The sequence below is a fragment of the Diabrotica virgifera genome, chromosome 9 (assembly GCF_917563875.1).
Source record: "Diabrotica virgifera virgifera chromosome 9, PGI_DIABVI_V3a".
Taxonomy (NCBI): Eukaryota; Metazoa; Arthropoda; class Insecta; order Coleoptera; family Chrysomelidae; genus Diabrotica; species Diabrotica virgifera.
In genome coordinates this window covers 125,090,941-125,111,050 of record NC_065451.1, presented here as the reverse complement: position 1 = coordinate 125,111,050, position 20,110 = coordinate 125,090,941, and the positions used below count along the sequence as shown (strand labels likewise).

Here is a 20,110-nt window from a genome sequence, read left to right as displayed (position 1 = left end):
GTTTCAAAAAATAATAATAAAAAATTTTTAGCCTGAAAATTAAGCGATTATGATCAAAAAAAGGTTGGTACCTGCTTTTCTCTATGAAAAAATCAGTGAAAACAACCCCCTAACCACACTTCTAAGTAGGAATTGGTCTTCGCCTTTTTGTAGTTCCTTTTATATTTGTATTATCAATACACCCAAGAAGTTTGATCTACGTAAAAGGCCTAATTTTAGAAAAATTGGAAAGAAAAATTAATTTTTTGGAATTTCCCATTTTTTACCTTTTACTTCAAAATATCTCCGAAAATACTGGAGAGACGAAAAAATGATAAACTACTAAATTGTAACTTTTTTAATAACTAAAATTCCCTTTTCCATAGATTTTCATTACAGTGAACAGTTAGAGAGATATAGCTGTTTAAAACCTCTATTTACGAGCAAACACTCCCTTGTTTGAGCCCTTTAAACCCACCCTAATTAAAAACTAAGGGATCTTACGGAATTTAGTTCACAGAGTCTTATAACTCTTCAAAAATCCTACAGTCATTTTTGAAAAAACTTTTTATTGCCAAAAATGAAGGAGTTATGCTTATAAAACGATTTTTTTTTTCGAAAAATTCGGATAGTCCACTTATGGATAATTTTCAATGTATGTATAATACCACAGAACCGGTTCGTATACTGGAAAATGACTAAAAAACGATTTGTATTTGTACATATTTGTAAATTCCTATTTTTGTGTAAATAAATGTTTTTGTAATTCTTTAATTCTACTTTTTTTTCTGTATAGATCTATTAAAATATCTACTTATAAAAACTGTAATGTTATTAAGGGTGGTTTCTAAGGGTTGAAATATTATATTATATCCTAAAGTATAAAACAATCATTATTTAACCAATCAAAACCAAATTTTACCCATATTAAAGTTTACAATATTTTTATATAATATTTAACAATAAGGGGTAGTTAACACCCCTAAAATAAATCAACGCCCTTAGGCATGATATAGAATATGAAGTCCAGGGTGAGATGATCCTAATTCCAAATTTTTATATAAATAAATGCAAGCCGAAATTATTATTTTAGGATAAGTAAATTTTTTATATATAGCTCCAACAAGGGTGGTTTTAAGGCTTGAGATATTATGATAGTATATCTTAAAGCATAAAACAATCATTATGTAACTAATAGGAACCAAATGTTGACAATATTAAAGTTTAAAATGTTATTTTATATTTTTTTACAAGTAAGGGTAGTTTTCAACCTTAAAAAACCAAAAGCGTACAACGTTTCAATATAGAAAATGAACTAGAGGGTGTAATGAGCCTAATCCCAAATTTTTGTACAAATCGATGCTGGACGAAAAAATTGCGAGGTTTTGCCGTTTTTTCAGCTTAATTTCCTCGACTATAAATTTTCTCTTTTTTTCACCCCTGTAACTTATTAAAATAACCATTCGAGAAGTTTTCAGGAACTTTCGACCCTCTGTAACAATGCAATCTTTCATTGTGCGTTTGAATTTTTCAAAAATACTTCTTAGTTTTCTCAGGATTAAAATAAATGAATGCATTTTTAAAACACATTGAAGCGACATTTTGTGCCTATGCCCTCATATCAAAAAGTGCGGTTATTAATTCAATAAACGAGGTGTCAAATTCAAGAACACTTCAAATTGTATATTCATTAATTTAAACGTATAATCCTAATGTATAGTTTCACATTTACAATGAACAAATTATTAGTATTATGAAAAAATCATTGGACCAATAAAATTATTCATTGCATTAAAAATTATATTCATTATTTTTTAATGAATAGAATTACTTTGTAATAATGAATGTGACCATTACTCAATGACTGCGTGTTTATTGCATAAACAAAATTTTCATTGAATCAATGTAAAAAAAGTCAATGGTTGGCGTTCATCGGTACTATGTACAATATTTTTTTCAGTATAAAATGCATTAAGGAATTTATGTCAAAAGATATCGTTTCCTTTGCAGCAAAACGTTTTCCCCTTTCTTGTTTTAACATTTAACAAAATGTTAATACGTTTTGTTGATTATTTTGTTGTAAGAATATTGCTTCCAGTTTCGCAGAGTTAATTATAAATTCAAAGATGGTACACAAATGGAAATAAATAAATTTTACTGCATCTAGCTAAACGTAAATTCGATTCGAGGATTTCTAACAATTTGTCTGAAATATTTATAACCACTTTATCTGAGGTGTCGCTCAATAATAATTTTTTAAAAGTATTACCGTCAGCTCGACAGTTTTTTAAAATATGGTGTATTCTGATTTTCTTCTCAGATTCAGTTATTTGGCAAAATGAAACGTTATAGTTGCATCCAGACAAGACATTATAGTTTTTTCAAGTAGTCACTTTAATACTTTAATAATTTAATTAACAAAATATACTCTATTTCAAACTTAGAAAAAGAATACATAACAAGTTTTATTAATGCATTCGTACTTCTTCGAAGAGCCTTATACATGTCCTTAGTCAACCCAACTAATTTAGTGTCTTAATGCCAAGGATCAAGCCAAGCAACAAACTTCTGTAAAAACTTTTTAAAATGTTTTCCGGGTCTATAGAAAATATTGGCATGGACCAGTCATACATTTTCTGAAAACCTTTGAATTTATTTTTTGTATTTACAATGCCCCACCAAGATTTTTTTATCTTTAGAAAAGTATGAATGCCTTCTGGAACACATTGCATTGCACTTATAGTAGAGTCATGAAATAAATTATAAACTCATTAAACATTTTGACGTTCCATCTTGTTTGGGTAAAATGTCTTGTAATAAGCTTTTGGTTATTTTATTCTGCTCCAATTTAAAAAAAAAATCTAATTTCTAGAAAAGAGGCATACGAATAGAATTGCGATCTATATCTCGATATACACGTTTTTGTGACCTCAGTAAATTCAACCAATTGTTTCTTATATTTTTAAAAGTGTGCACTACATCATATCCAAAAAACAAATTTGACTTATAAAATTTGGATTTTGAATAAACATATTTTCTGAAAGCTGCTGAAAAATATTTTGGTTGATTCGATTATTATCTGATAATACATAAAACTTTAAAACCAATACTCTGAACTTGTTTGATAATTTCTAAAACATAAGTAATTTTACAACCTCTTTGAAATTTCCAAACACAGATGAAATGAAGTTTGAATAGTATGGCTTAATTTAGTGGAGTCATGCTGGACATAACCAGTGATTGATTGTGTTTTCTATTGAAGGTTTTGTTTTAAATCTATTACATCGACAAAAAGTGCAACGATCATCTTCCTCGTTGAGAGAGTATAAAATGTTTGAAATAATGCTTGCCACTTGTATCATTGTCAGGAGAAATGAACATATTTGTTGAAATTTGCTGTAAATGTATCTTCGATAGAAGAAATAAATATATTCTCTCAGGCAGTCATATGCTATAGGTGATCTGTTATTAATGTCAAGTGCAAATAACATATTCAATGTTGTACTGTTTTCTATGTTATGCTTCACTATCGTATTCGTATAATTTTTGGATATGGTTCCACTTTGCCATTTTTTTAGAGGCATATTGATATCGCCGCAAATGAGAGTTTTCTCGATTTTGTTATTTTCTAGCAGACCAATGAGACTTAGAAATACTCCTTTAGTCCGTTTAACTGAAAAGTTCGGAGATCTGTAGTGACCTGCAAGAAGCATTTCATCGAAAGTGATATAGGAAATTTCCAAATGACCAACTGCATCGTCCAACTTTCGACTTTGACCAGGCTTAGCACGACAAATACTAGTGTTGTTAATATAGACTGAGACACCACCAGCTTCTGAATTTGGAACTTCACTTGAATATTTGTTGGAAGAAATTCCTTGGATACATCTGAATCCTGGAATTCCGTAACAAGGTTGTGTTTTACTAACAGAAAGCTGCCAAGTTTCAGTGATGATCATTACTTGGGCTGATCTGTAATAGGCATCTGCAAGCAGATCTCGTAATTTGTTTTTCAGTGATTGAATGTTTGTATATATGATTTTCAGTTTTGAATAGGAACCTTTTAGTTGACACAAGCGAGGGTATTTTATGTCTGAATTTCGCATTCGACTGATTTCAAGTTTTGTGTTGTTCACTCGAGATCCACCTTCTTCTTCTTAGCCTTCTATCGTCCACGTTTGGACATAGGCCTCTCCCAACTCCTTCCATCGGTCTCTATCCTGAGCAACATATTTCCAATTCGTTCCGGCTACTCTTTTAATATCATCAACCCATCTCATCTGTGGTCTTCCTCTCGGTCGTTTACTTTGGTAAGGTCTCCAATGTTGTATCGTGGCATTCCAACGTTGGTCTTTTTGTCTAACAGTGTGGCCTGCAAAGCTCCATTTAAGTTTGGCAACTTTTGTTGTTATGTCCTCGACTTTTGTTTTTGATCTTACCCAGTCGCTCCTCTTTTTATCTGACAGTCGTATACCTAACATTGCTCTTTCCATAGCTCTTTCTGTTGTAGCTAGTTTATTCATATTTGCCTTGGTTAGGGTCCAGGTTTGACACCCATATGTCATGATAGGAAGGATGCACTGGTTGAACACTTTGGTCCTCAAATATTGAGGTATTTTGCGGTTCTTAAGTATCCAACCAAGTTTTCCAAATCCTGCCCATGCTAGTCTTGCTCTCCTATTAATTTCCGCACTTTGGTTTTCTTTGTCAAGTTTCAGGATTTGGCCTAGGTAGATATATTCCTGGACTTTTTCTATCTCACTGCCATTTATAGTTATGCGTCTGGGGTCATCTGTGTTTGTCATTATTTTTGTTTTCTTCATGTTCATTTTTAGACCGACGTATTGGGAGCTGCCTGCGAGTTCCTCTATCATAATTTGCAGTTCCTCGAATGAGCTCGCTATAATCACAATGTCGTCAGCGAATCTGAGGTGATTTAGCTTCTTGCCATTAACGTTAATGCCATAGGTTGACCAATTTGTCGTTTTGAAGACGTCTTCTAGTGCTAGGTTGAAAAGCTTCGGCGATATTACGTCTCCTTGTCTCACGCCTCTCTTAATAGGGATGGGATCCCATCCCCGAGATCCACCAGCTGAGGGTATTTCAAACTTGGCCATCAATTTCAAGTCGAACTTCGACTTCACTCTAGTCATCGCTACGTACACGAGATCTCGTGATAGTTCTAATTTCATTTCATTGTGAATGATGACTTTAGGGAGAGTTTGTCCCTGTACTTTGGTGCATGCAGCCATCAGAACTAATAGAAATTGGATGCGCCGTATCATTACATTCTAATTGTCATGGTAAAAGTCGTCTGTGTATTTACCAATAGGAACCCAATCATTAGCTCGAATTTTGATAGTCGTTTTCGCGGATGTTCTTTTCTTTTGGCCTGTCTTTATTTTCGAAGGACATACGAACAAATATTGGAGGATTTCTTTCTTTATTGTAAATAATTTCTTTCAGTGGGCCATAGGATCCATTGACTAAACTATCAGTTGAGAGAGAGAGAGAGAGTGAGAGAGAGAGAGAGAGAGAGTGAGAGAGAGAAAATTTATTGTTTCTAAAAATGAGTATACATTTATAAACAGAACGTGGTATAGTACAAACACAGTACAAGATACATTAAAATACTAACTATAAAATTTCCATAATAAAAAAAATAATAAAAAAGCCATCAATTAGCGCAACTGTCCTCAAAAAATTCCTCGATACTATAATAACATTTAGATGATAAAAACTTCTTGATTGCTCTTCGGAATACAAAAAGATTGCTTGAGGATCTTATATTGAGTGGTAGGTGATTAAATACTTTCTTTCCAGTGTAAATAAATGATTTTTTAATTAGTGTAGAAGAGGGAATTGGAAGTGGAATAACGTAAGTTAGACGAGTGTTGTAAAGGGAATCTGTCCGAATATCCTCTTTATGTTTTTTAAAAATGAAGCACGCTAATTCAACGATATATATGCAGGGAAGCGTCAAGATACCATGTTTCCGGAACAGAGGCCTGCATGATGTACCAAGTTGTATCTAGATTTTTTCGTATCATATAATATGAGAGTCCGACTCGAAGTTCTAGAATGTCGGCAAGGCCATTGCGGATATTACCTTTTAAAGGTTGAATGTCTTTCAAAAAATTTGTTTTTGTAACAGGAACAACATTAGAAAAGTCATACATATCTTTTGCAGTGTGGTCATGCCGTTGCGTTAGTGGTCATTGCGTTTTCAGGCCGTGAGACAACAATTTTACCGACATCTGCATTTCTGTGGAACAAATGTGTAGCGAGATCAAACTCAGAGTCAACATATAATGATTGAAGCAGTTTATGAGACTCTGAGTTTCTGGTTAAATCTCCACGATTAAGTCGGTTAAGTGCGGTTGTGCATTCAGTATCTGATTGTCTCATAATTTGAATGAGTTCTCTACCATCAAACTGGTGCCAAAGAAAAAAAATTTCAACTTCCGTCAACTCATTTATAGACAAAAACAGGAGATAGTTGAAAAAAAACACCCAAAACAACTATTGGCATTCCACCAAAGTATTCTTGATTATGCATGATTTTAGTCGCAGATCAATATGACGGAAAATGTATTTGATACCATCGAAATTTCATAAATTATGATGAGTTTAAGGTTAGCAAATTCAGTTTTCAATTCCGTGAGCTTTCTGTCTTCAAGAGGATCAATATCGTAAAAATCATGGCTAGTCTTGCGTTGGCGTCTGTTGTAAATACAGAGAGCGTTATGAATAGTGTATCCTTTGACATTATACGCTGCTAGTCCAGTTGATGCCATTATTGGAACGTACATATTAGTTTTCGACATTTTCTGAGAATGTGTCGAAACATTTTCGTGATTCCTAAGTGAAGATCTTTAATCAAACGAGACTTTCCTGTACCAGTTGGTCCAAGAATATATTCAAAAAATGGAGTTTGGTTGTTTCTCAGTCGGTAAATAATGTCGAAAAAAATCTCCGTCTGATTTGCATTAAGAGGTCGGCATATCACTTTGAGATTTTCAAGTAGAGCAATTGATGGTCAAGAAACAATAAAAGGAATTCGTGAGTTGATTGAAGGTTTTGGTTGTTTTGAGGACTTAATTGGATCATATTTTTCGATGTCTTCAATCTCGTCTTCACTCTCTTCGTCGTCAATAAATTGATTTTCAATTTTCGCATTTTTTTTGTTCGATTTGATACGGATCTTCATGCGATTCCGCAGTAAAACTTGGATCAAATAAAAAATTATTTGTCTTGATTTCCTGTTCCTTCAATTGGTATTGGTCAGCAATAAATTTAACAAAATTTGATTCAAAAGTGCCTCTGACCATTCTGTATTCGTTGATATTGCAAGCAGTAAATGAAATGAATGATGAATAGAAAAGTTTGCCAGTTATTCAGTTAGTTTTTTAGCTTGAGAAACATATGGCAGACGAGCGACTAATCTTTTGCGGCGTTCTTTAATCTAGCCTTTAAGTACGGGGGCATGGTTTGGAATTGTTTCATAAATGGCGTAGTTGCTTGGTTTCCATCGTTTGTAAGTTCTTCATTTCTCAATGCGATATCCGCTACGTTCATCTTTACCATCGTCTTCAGTATCAGATTCATTATCTCTGATTGGAAAGAGATTTGAATTGCAGTCTTTTGCTGGCAACATTACTTCAATCATAAACAAAGGATGATGATCGTGAGGAAGTATCAGACCTGGTGATTTTCGTTGAAATGAATATTTTGCACAAAATAGAGCGAAACACATATTTTGTAGAGCTTTTAGTCTTCTCTGATAGTGTTCAAGAAGACAGTCTACGTGTTTCGGATTTCTGACTTTATATTAGTTAAGTGTAGCTGGGACAAAAACATCACCAATGTTCGATTTCACATAAGGAAGTCCAAGAGAAAACCAAACAGCCTCTTGAGCACACATTTCAATTCTGTTTAGAACACATTTTCCGAGTGCGTTCATTTTCTCTAGCTAAGTTGTGACTTTTGATGTAAGAACTCTTTGCCGCATATCATTTTTTGCGATTTTCACAAAATATGTCAGTTTTCTGTCCGACTTGGTGACATAATTGACAATGTATCGCAAGGCAGTAGAAGCACTGGTGACGAACTGAATGTCCATGTTGGAGTCCCAAAGGACATAATTTCTTCGTTGTTGATTCGCATGTGCTTGAGTTATCTTTTAATAAACAACTCTTTTTTGGCGACTGTCGATCTTAAAGCAGTTATATATTCTTCGGTTATTTGAATTTTTTAAAGAAATTCATAAAATGATTGCCGTGGAAAGTTTTTACGTAAATGAAAGGAACCTTCTGTGAGTTTGTCAAGTTCTTTGCTTTTATCATAAATTGTTTTCTATTTACGTGAAGCACGATTTTTACCCTTTTCTTTAGTAAATGGTTCCAGTATAACAGTTTCCTTAACTGGTGGACACGGATAATTAAATCAACATGTCTTTTCCTTATCTTTGCGGTTTGTCTTTTTCAAACAATAGGTATTGAGGCAATGGTGATGTTGTCTCTTTTTTAGTGATGAAAAAAGTTGGAGTACCGAAAGTCCTGATGGTTGGTGACCCTTTATATCCACATGATTTTAAATACTTAAAGCTTCCTTGAATTTTATTAATAACATGGAAAGCTCCCTTTTCTTTGATCAGGTTCTTTATGTAGTTGGGATCATTCAGTTCTGCTTTAGATGGCTGATTCTTCTTTGACGTCTGTCGTATCGAATCAACGAAAACAACACGAAATATATGTATATGAGCCGCAATAACCAAAGCAGAGACAGAATCGGTCAGAACATCACCATCGATGACTTTAACTTTGAGCGCGTTAGAGAATTCAAGTATCTTGGAACCGCAATAACTGAAGACAATAACGGATCACAAGAAATAAACAACAGGATACAGATGCCGGCAACTAATGTCTTTTTGCCCTCCAAAACCTTATAAAATCGAAACAAGTAACAAGACGTACGAAGATACAAGTCTATAAAACAATGATACGACCCGTTGTGATGTATGGAAGCGAAACGTGGACGATAACAAAGGCAAACGAAGAGAGACTACGTGTTTGGGAAAGAAAAATCCTAAGGAAGATCTTTGGTCCTGTGATGGATGAAGCATCAGGACAATATAGGATAAGAACTAACAAAGACCTCGAAGAACTTTACCCAGACGCCAACATCATAAAAGATAAAGTCCAGAAGACTCCAATGGGCAGGACACATTAGACTGGTATGGGAGGAAGTCCCAATTGGAAGAAGACCACGCCGACGCCCTTGACTCCGGTGACGAGATAATCGCAATAATAAATGCTTAGATCTCCAAGCTGGAGCAATAAGAGCATATGTCATTAATACAGATTAAGAATAGTGTGGTGCTAAGTATACAACCTTGAGGTAGTCCATTCTTTACAGCTTGTGGTGCAGACATTTTACCATTTATGGACACTTGAAACGTTCTATCCGTTAAAAAGTTATTAATAAATATTGTTATATTACCTTCTAATTTGAGGTTACTAAGTTTTCCAAGAATTATTGATTTTGAAGTGGTATCGAAAGCACTCTCTATGTCTAGAGCAACGGCAATTAGCTCATTCTTGTTTTGCATGGCGTACGGAATTTCAGACTGAAGTGAAACCAAATTGTCCATAGTGCATATATTTGATCTAAATCCTGACTGAAATGGATTTAGTAACTTATGTCGTTCTAAGTACCAGTTTAGACGATTATTTATCATTTTTTCTAAGACTTTACATAATGAGCAAGTTAAAGAAATGGGTCGAAATGAACTGGGTAATGCTGAAAGGTACTCATTCTTTTTAATTGGAATCATAATGGATTTTCTCCATATTCTGGGAAACAGTTGATCTGTCCGTAAAATATTGTACAGATCTAATAATTTTCTTAATGTATCTGAATGTAGTTTTTTAATAAATATTGAGGGAATATCATCTGGTCCGACAGCAGAATTTTTTAGAGAGCTAACAACATCATAGAGTTTGTCCAGAGTAAACGGTAGGTTAAGTGGATCAGGGTTAGATGAGGAGGACTGAGGAGGGTGCTGTTCGTCTCGTGTCAATAAATGGTTAATTCTGTTTTTGGATTTGTCTAAAAAATATTATGCTAAGGTATCAGAGATTTTCTGGTCGTCTGTGATTATATTATTTTCGTGGATAAGAGCGGGTATTTTATACGTTGTGTTGCGTCCATTAATTTGTTTTATTTTGTTCCATACTTGCGTTGGAGATGTGTCAGCGGTTATAGTACTGGAGAATTTAATCCAAGATTCTCGTTTACTTTCTTTTATTACTCGTTTTGATTTGGCCTTTAGTCTCTTGAAATTAACTAAGTTCCTCTTTTGATCGTGTTCTGCGAAATTTGTTTAAGGCCTTTTTCTAGCTTTAACTGCTAACTTGCAAGATAGGTTCCACCATGGTACAGATTTTTGGAATGGATTAATGGTGCACTTTCCTATGTGTTCCTCTGCTGCTTGCAGTATGCATCTATTAAATTCTTCAACATCCGTATCAGCATTGTTTTGATAAAACATTTCGTTAAGTCGATCCTTAACAGATGCGCTGAAAAGCTCCCAATTAGCTTTTGAGATATTCCATTTGCTCTTAACTTAAGACGGTTTAGCTTTATTATTAGTGATGAAGATAGGGAAGTGATTGCTGTCATAGAGTCTATCAAGCGTGTACCAGATAAGAAGAGGAGCTGTTTTAGGATCACTAATGCTCAGGCCAATTGAAGAGAAGGAGCCAGACTGTATATGAAAATACGTGCTACTTCCTGTGTTTAAAAGATTAACATCATGATTAATGATAATATCCTCAATAATCTTACCCCTACCAAACGTATTTTTAGATCCCCATATAATACTATGAGCGTTAAAATCACCAACAAGAATAAATGGAGCTGGAAGTTGGTTAATGAGATTTAAAAGTTCAGCACTGGCAACATTATAGTTAGGAGGAATGTAAACATTGCATATGACAATTTTGTTAGGGTACCATGCAGTTACTGCTACAGCTTCTAGCGTTGTGTTTAACAAAAATTCTTCGTGAAAAACATCATTTGAGATAAAAATGGAGGATCCACCGCTGGCCCTTAAATGCGTTGTCCTAATAAAATGATAGCTAGAATAGTTTTTAACTTAAGTTGGTCTCTTGTAAGCAGAGAAAGTCAGGGACGTGATCTGAGATTAATTGTTGTAAGCGTTCAAGACGGGGAAAAACCCCGTCACAATTCCACTGAATTAATGTGAATATAATTACAGATTATTGTAAGGACTTTTGAGACTGCTGAGATAATTGAGATACGTCTGAGTTGCTCTGTTCATCGCTTACGTCATGGGATATATCAATACTAGATACACTTTCGGCTTCATCAGGTTCCAGTTGGAGTTTAATTTTTATTTATGCGTGTTATACGATATCTAATTGACCGTTCTTGGAGAGATGGGTACAGAAATTGTAAATTTAAGATCAAAGATTTAATATCGCTTGTGAATTTCAATGCTTCAGTGTAAGGATCGTTATTTCCATTTCAAGGAAAGCTATCAAATTATCTTGAGGAAGTATGAATGCTTCTGGTGTTTTATTGTAGGCCTCTTTTATATCTTCTTTAGTTTGTTCAGTTAGTCGGGTTTCTATTGGTGGGTTTGTCCTTTATTTCTTTCTTTTTTGCTTAATGGTTTTATCCTGCTGTATGTGGCTGGCAGGTGAAACTTGTGGAGGCATGCTAACAGTGTCATCTAGGGAACTGTTTTCATTCGTGGCCGTCGATACTTCTGAGCGACCTCGTTTAAGGGCTGGTTTTAGTGCGGTAGTTGTGTCCTGTTGTGCAGTATCTGTAATGGGGGTCACGCTTGAGGTGTCTGTCGGCTGTGTGTTATCTAGTAAAAGGGTTGTGTTCGTGGATAATTCGGGATTTGAATTAGGAATTTGGGATACATTAACAGTTGGAGGATTAGGGCATTTAGAAGCAATGTGTCCTGGTTGTTTACAGATAAAACACTCCATTTTATCTGTAGATATAAATATTCTCTTTTCAATACCTTCAAAAGGTATTACAATTGACGTTTGTAATTCAACATCTGTATTGGAAAAAACATATACTTAGCGTCTAAAGCTAAGGATGTGAGAGTACTCATCACCGGTGATACCAGCTCTTAAAAAGGAAATCGGGGAGGCTAACTCAAGCCCAAGATTTTTAATGGCACTTTCCACTAAATCGTGTGGAACGGTTTGGGAAATATTTGATATGACAATTCTTTTCGTGGGGGAAATCAGTCTGCGAATATTTAGAGTAATGTTCCCTATCTGAATATTTGGATGCGATGTTAATAACTGTTCGACTAGATCGGAATTGGTAAGATAAATACATATCCTATTATGGGATATCCTAGAAGCAAAAGAAATTTGTTTGGGACCGATAATGTCGCCTATAGCTCTAACATAGTTATGTAATTTAAGGTTTTGATCAGCATGTAATACTACCGCTTGGCTGTGCTTTGGAAACGAAGGTTTAACTATGGATGTAACTATGGATGCATACGAAGTTGTTTGTCTAGAAGTTGCATTATCTGTAGTTTGAAACATATTTGAAGCTGAACTGTTTTGCACGTTACTGCTCATCTAGTCAGAAGCAGAAACAATATTATGAAATATAATTATTTGTTTACTTAGAGTATTGTTGATATTTAAACATTTTGCCGGCACCTCATGTAGCCGGCTAGATCAGTCTTCGATGATTATGCTAGTCCATTAATATTATTAATGTTTCTAATTAATGTAAAAAGCAAAAAACTGGATCTAATTATGGTTCCGAATAAACTAAACAAATCTAATTTAAAATGTTCAAATACGTACGTTATAATTATTGTTATCATTCACACTGGTAAACTTGTATTTAACCGCTATTAATAAACACAGCAGCGATTGTCGTGCTTACACGTCGAGGTACAATAAAAGACTCCAGCTCTGCGTCTTTTATTAGTTACGCTAGTTCTTACCTTTTTAGGCATGACTGCAAGATGATTTTTGATAGATGTGATGAAAGTTTAATTCACAGCTTAAAACACACAGCACACAAATGAAGTCAAGTGTAAAGTTGGGGGTTGCTAGACGAAGACACTACCCCGAAGAAACAAACTTAAACTTATTATATAATTAAATGTACAATTAAATTACGTAGAACTTGAGATAGGTCGGGGGTAACCCATTGCCCCGGTAACTAGATCCCCTGACGACGCGCGTGAGAGTGTAACAACAACATCGTCTCAGGTACACGACTTTCCTATTTATATCTGTTATAGTTAAAAACAGTGCCAATATGTATGACCATATATGGTGAGGTACTATAAGTGTATTATACGTATTATAATGACGTGTGCTTTCTTTGCAGTCTTTCAAATGAATTCAATACTTTCAACTTTGCTACGTCGTAATAAATTATACAAATTACAATTATAATATTATGACCTTATTTTTATAACAAAGGAATTAAGAAAATTCAGTGAGGGTGGTCGTGTACCATCACACGAGTTTGGGAATCTAAAAAAGATATTAAAGTAATTAGCAAGTGATAATTGCGCTAATCTGAGGAAAAACTTTTATTAAGGAGTTCTTTTTAATAAATAAAAAAATTGAAGAAAGTGAAAAAAGTATATTAAAGTGTGTAAATATATTTAATTTCCTTAGCTAAGCGCTTTCGACATATATGTCATCTTCAGAGCTAATGGTCAAATAATAAAAAAAGTACCACTACTTCGAGTTGTAGGTGTTTGCATATTAAAAAAGGTTGGTCTGCTGTGCAACTCCGGATGATGAAATGAAATTATTTGTTTGGTCATGGTAAGGTGTCACCTAACCATCATGGTAAGGTGTCACCTAACCATTTTCAAGTGATGCGAGCCGTTGACTCAACTGCTGTTGAGTACCTCAGTACAAAAATTACACAACAAATTTGATCACATTATATTCAAATATGTATATGCACAAAATATGATAAAGTGAAGTTACGAGGGCTTTCTTAATATACCCACATTACTACTACTTAATTTAACACAAACTAGTTTAAAAGAATATTTATTTATTAGAATGTACTGTTGTGATCTTATTTTTGAAATCTGATGCTGTTCTCAGATGTAATTTATTTTAATTAATTAATTAATGATTATCTCATTAATCAAACAGATCAAATACCAATATAGTGTCAATCTCAGGGCTAAATTATAATATCAATTACTTACTTTCGTGGCTTCAAAATATTTCTCAGTGGATTCCTAATCGGGATAGATAAAAGAGAGTAAAATAATACACACATATGAATTTCAATTAGAAATTATAAAATCGTTTATTTTATCTAAATGGCATTCAATGCTTAATATTTCTTATATCTTATCTTTCTATCTTTATTTAATATAACATTTACAAACATGGGAATCTTATTTCTTTTTGTCTCCAAAGTTATTGTATTTAAAATGAACTATTATGATTTATCAGTGATAAATTGATTTAGGTTTGATGAAAAATTTTTAATAATGATTGTGTGCCTCAATTTTCAATGTGGTATTTAATACATAAACCATACATTCATGTCATAACAAATTAGACTGACCTTTACTGATGATTTGACAATGTCTTCACACAAAACACGTTTCCTCCTATCTTGGCTTGCGATCAAACGACTCGTACCAGCTTCCCAGTAAAGCCTCTGCTCCTTTCTGAAAACTACGCCTCGTACAGCTCTCGTTCCTGCCTTCTACTGATGCCGTGTTCTACCTTTTTCAAACACTTCAACAAAACCGGGATACTCTAGACTCAAGGAGTTATATACTATCTCGACTCGGCCTAACACTCGTTCCACAATATCTTACTTTTTAATTTTCACAAAAAACAAACTAACTATACCGGCGTTTTACTTTTTTGTACACACCTCTCGAAAACTGGCCTTCGCCTTTCGATCGCCAAAAACATTCCGCCACACATCTCTCATCCATTCTCCTACTTCCAAATTACCCCTTCCAGCATTCAAACATCAACCAATCCCAAGCAACTTTCAATTATCCGTATTTATCAACACAACTTTCCTTTTTCTAAATATCTTAATGGATTTCAAGAAAAATAATATTCCCCATTTCAATTTTACTTTCTACATTAATACAACATTTACAAATTTAATGACCTATTATCTTATTCACTAGAGTATTAGTTAGCGGTGGTTAATGACAAATCCTTCCGCGAACACTTTCTTTGTACACATCACTCTAATTGTTTACTTGAGTCGTATTGTTTCCAAGGTTCGTAAACACTTCTCCGAATCACTCTCTTAAAAGCTACCTATACATGAATTGTTTTATACAGGGTGTTCCAAATCTACATGCCCGTGGTCGAGAAAAATGAAAACCTTTATTTTAATTTGACTATAATTTATAATTATAAACTTTTATTTCTTATATCAATTAGGAATATAACAGTACATATTAATACTTATTTATTGTACATAATGATTTATTATATTCCATTAATTTATAGGTCTTTAAAAATAAATTTTGCTCAAATTTTCATGACTTAGTCTAGTGCGGCGGTTACCTAGTACATATTCAGCATCTGAAAATTGCCTTTCGCAAGGCACAGAAGTAGCAAGGGCACATTTCTGTCTAACGAACTTACTCAGGTATAGAAAATTATATTGATTGTTTTTCCAAAATGCCAATGGATTGGCATTTGTTGCTATGATATCATCTTCCAAGTAGCGCTGGATTTCCATTATTGCACGAGAACTAGATGGTGATGTTGATGGTGATGGTAATGTTCTAGATGGTTCTTTGGTTTATTTTTGGATACTTTTTCGTGAAGGCTTATCGGGTTTGAAGGTGTTCCATATCTAAATTCATACCAGAGGTATGTGAAGAAATCTTGCAAGGCATTGAAAGAAAACATAAAGGTTAGTACTAATGATAACTTTATATTTGTGTTTATTTATCGCAAAATTAAAAATATGATAACAAAAAAATTATGCATTGCGCAATGCAAACGCAATAGGATTCTCATAATTAGGATAATTATTAGCTTCATTTTCTGTAATTATTGAGAAATCCGAATCTCTTGATTTAAGTGGCAATGGTAGAGTATTAATTGTTGTGTGTGAATCTAAAGAGCAATGACTACTAGGCGTCTGGTATGTAAATGTGGTGTTTACGTAGTTCAGATCTTCCATGCGAGACTGAGATAATATGGCATTGATGTTGTCCCGAGCCATAATAGCTCGTGCAATAGATAGTTGGTTACTCAAACAAAGTTTGAAAGGTTACAAAAATATCATGCTCATTTTCGTGTGGTGTAGAATGCTCACCCGTAGGTGTACTATTTAGGGGGTGGGGGTATGGTTTGAAATATTTAATTTTTTTTGTTATTTCAAATAAAAGTGCGTACTTTCAAGAATACTCTCTGAAATTTTCAGATTGATCGGAGTACGATTGCCAAGAGATACAGCGTGTTGAATATCCCTATTTTCGACTCGCTTTGAAGCGGGTTCGCGCCAGCACGCTTGAGCGTAGTAAGAAACGTTAAACAACTGTTCGCCTTCTCTTTTGTAGATCACTCCGCGAGTCAAAAAACATATTCCAATGTGCATTACCTCACGATTTGGCAGACAACTAAGATGAAGATGCAGTTGTCAAAACTTTAAACGCATTTTTCTCAAAATTGCTTTTTCAGATGCGGTGGACATTGTAACTGAAAAACTACTTGACCGATCTACATGAAATTTTGCATATATTTTCTTTAGACATTTCATGAGGTAACAACGTCGAGATATTTTTCGTTTTGTGCTTATTTTTTTTTCAACTAAAAAAGATCTGTTGATTTTCACAAAATTGTTACCAAAAATTTCGTATTTTTGACTTCTGAGTGATACCAAAAATTCAAAAATCATTAAAAATAAAAAACTCGACGTTGTTACCTCGTGAAACACATAAGCTAATTAAATATTTTTGAATTATTTGTTTCGTATGATCTAGTGACGAGTTTTGATGTCCACCGCAAAATCAATTTTTTTGCGATCTGCCTGTCAAAATTGGTCACCAATGGCTCTTGGCTTGGCTCTTCTTGCTCTTCACCTATTGCTGATTCTTGACTGTCCTACAACAACAAAAAAAAACACTTTAGTAATAATTATAATAAATAGGTATATTGTTATTTTTTTTTAGATACCAAATAATGACGAAGAATGGGCCGAAATAGAAAATGGCTTTAAAAAGAGATGGAATTTTCCTTTATGCTATGGTGCCATTGATGTAAAACATATTCAAATGATGATGTTAGTAGATGATGACTATTATTTTCGTTTTCTTGATGTTGGGGCTTGTGGAATGGCATCAGATGGAAGTGTATTTAAAAATTGCTCCATATATAACAAACTGGAGAATAATCTTTTACCAGAGGGTGGAGTGATTGTTGCGGATGCCGCATTGTCATTAAAAACCTATATTATGAAACCTTACCTGGTGACAATTTAACATTGGAACAGAAAGTTTACAAATACCGACAAATGCTAGAGCGAGATGAATAGTGGAAAATGCCTTTGGTATAATGGTAAGCCGATTTCGTGTATTCCAAAAACCAATTGCAACCAATGTAGAAACGGTCGACAAAATTGTATTGGCAGCATGCGCTTTAGATAATTGGTTAAGAAAAGAATCGAAATTATTTAATCAGCCGTGATGTCGACCAGGAAGATATTGATGCAGGAAATATCTCCCATGTCTCTTCGAAAATAGAAACTGCAGGACTTGAAGGCTTATGTCAACAAGTGAGCAATCATTCTTCGATGTCAGCTATGACAAGAAGAGATACTTTTAAAACGTACTTTAACAATGATGGTGCGGTGCCTTAGCAATTAAAAATGATTTCTTGATCATTTATTTATGTGCGCGCTATAGAGAAATCACTTTGCTTTTCAAAATTTCCCTGTGTTGACACCCATTTTCTTTACTGTGAATAAATAAATAATGCAATCTTACTTACCGTTCTTTTCCTTTTCATTGGTACACATTTAATAAAACTGCATTTCATCGAACCAGTTTAATTTTGACTTATACTCGTCCTTGGAACCTGCTCCAGACCTGGTTGATTTTTCAATTTTTGACAGTTTCTGACAGTAAGTTGCTCGTAAATTTTTTATCTTCATTTTTATGTCTTTGATAGACATTTCTAAGCCGAGTCTAATAAATAATTTGCCACATATTTATTGTAGTGCTGAATCACTAATACACTTATCTTTATATGATCGAATAGTGGCGTTCCACAAACATTCTTCCTCACGATACATTTGTACAAACTTTAAATTAATCTCGGCACTTAATTTTGGCATATTAGATTTAGAAGCACGTGGTTATCTCTTTGAAAAAATAAAACAGGTTGACACTACGCACTTGCCGTTCGAAAACACTAGCTTTGCCGGCCAGACGAGGGTGATACACAAGCCAGGATAGTAAAACCAGTAGAGGGAGAAGCAAGTAGCTTAACAAAATAGAACTCCATGTTAGTAAACTCTCCTAGCTTAAGACACTGGCTTACTGTCTTTCTCACTAGCTTACTAGCCTACACGCGAAGCTAGTTCTGTATACATGAAGCTAGTAATACTAGCTTGCTAGTTTAAAAGCGCCAGCTTGCTAGTTTAAAAGCGCCAGCTTGCTATACTATCTTGAAAAACTAGCCTCGTGTAATCCGGACATAAGTGCTGCTGCGTAGTGTGCTAAGCCCAGCTCAGCTTATCGATAGGGCCGCCTTAAATCTCACTTACGTTGCACCATAGTTTTCGATTATTATCTAAGCACGTCATAACTGAGACAAAGTTTAAGATGCAGTCCATTGTGGCAAGCTAGAAATTGATCTAAAACTCAATCGTGCATCGCATATTTTTCGTAAGCTGAGCTTAAGGCACGTCTTAAGCTTAAGATCTGTTGGTGCAACCAGGCATAAAATTATTAAGTTTATTGATCCAATTTTTTTTTTGTATTAATCATTTTATCAAAATTTAAAATAATTTCTCTGTTGAATTCTTCATTTATTTTTTGAATTCTTCATACACTATGTGCTCATAACTACTTTATTTGATTGAAGTAATACCATATAAATGTATTCAGTTGATAGGTGATTACATTATTCTGCACTAACGGCAGCAACCTCCCAAACCTAACTAATTCGACTGACCCACTAATGTTCCAATCTGACCGTGTTACCATATTTATCAAATACTTCGTTATGTAAATATGTTTGTATATATTCTCCGTTACTGTGTCAAATGAATAGTCAACCTTGTTGATCTCAGCAAAACGTGGACTTTAGCTAAGGTGTTCTACTTTGCAATTATAACAAATATGCGTGCTGTTTATTGTTTTATAAATAAACATCTAACGAATACTTTAGTTAATTTAAGAATTTTTAAAAGATCTTAATAATAAGATAAATCCCATTATATCATCCCCCTTAGAAAGAAAATTTTGTGAGCCATGTACCGTGCTTCCTTTTTCCTCCCCGAAGAGAAGAAAAGTTTCTTACTATCATCATCAACTGATTACGTTATATGTATAGATTTATACAAATTTTTACAAAAAAAATATATAAACGAAATTTACAAATATATACAATTTATTTCACTAATTATCAAACATCGTCTATTCTTAGTTATTTCTTTTCTTATGACTCGCGAAAATCTATACTCAGAAATTGTATTTTATACTTTACTTTGATTTCAGAGGTTTAAAAAAAATTACAACTCCTACATTTGAACTTTCTTGTTAATTCTGCTTCTTTACTAGACCTTTAAGACAAATATTTTGATGTTCTCAAATTTTACATATTCGTCTATTAGAAATTATCTCTTTTTTTCTTCTTTTCTTCTTCTTGTCTGGTACTTCACAATAATTACATATTTCTTCATTTTCTTGATACTTAGTACTTTCTTCATAGTGTACTATTAAACATAATTCTTCTTCTTCTTATTATTATTCATATTTCTTCATTACATCAATTACTTCATATTTCATATATCTTCCTTCATAATATATTCACATCATTTTTCATAATTCTTCATTTATATATCATTTACTTCATAAATT

At 33.7% G+C, this 20,110-nt stretch overlaps 1 pseudogene; it reads right to left on the bottom strand.

The window, feature by feature from the left end:
- Positions 1-16,002: 16,002 nt before the first annotated feature.
- On the bottom strand, positions 16,003-18,360 carry LOC114341226 (uncharacterized; annotated as a pseudogene).
- Between the last annotated feature and the right edge of the window lie 1,750 nt (positions 18,361-20,110).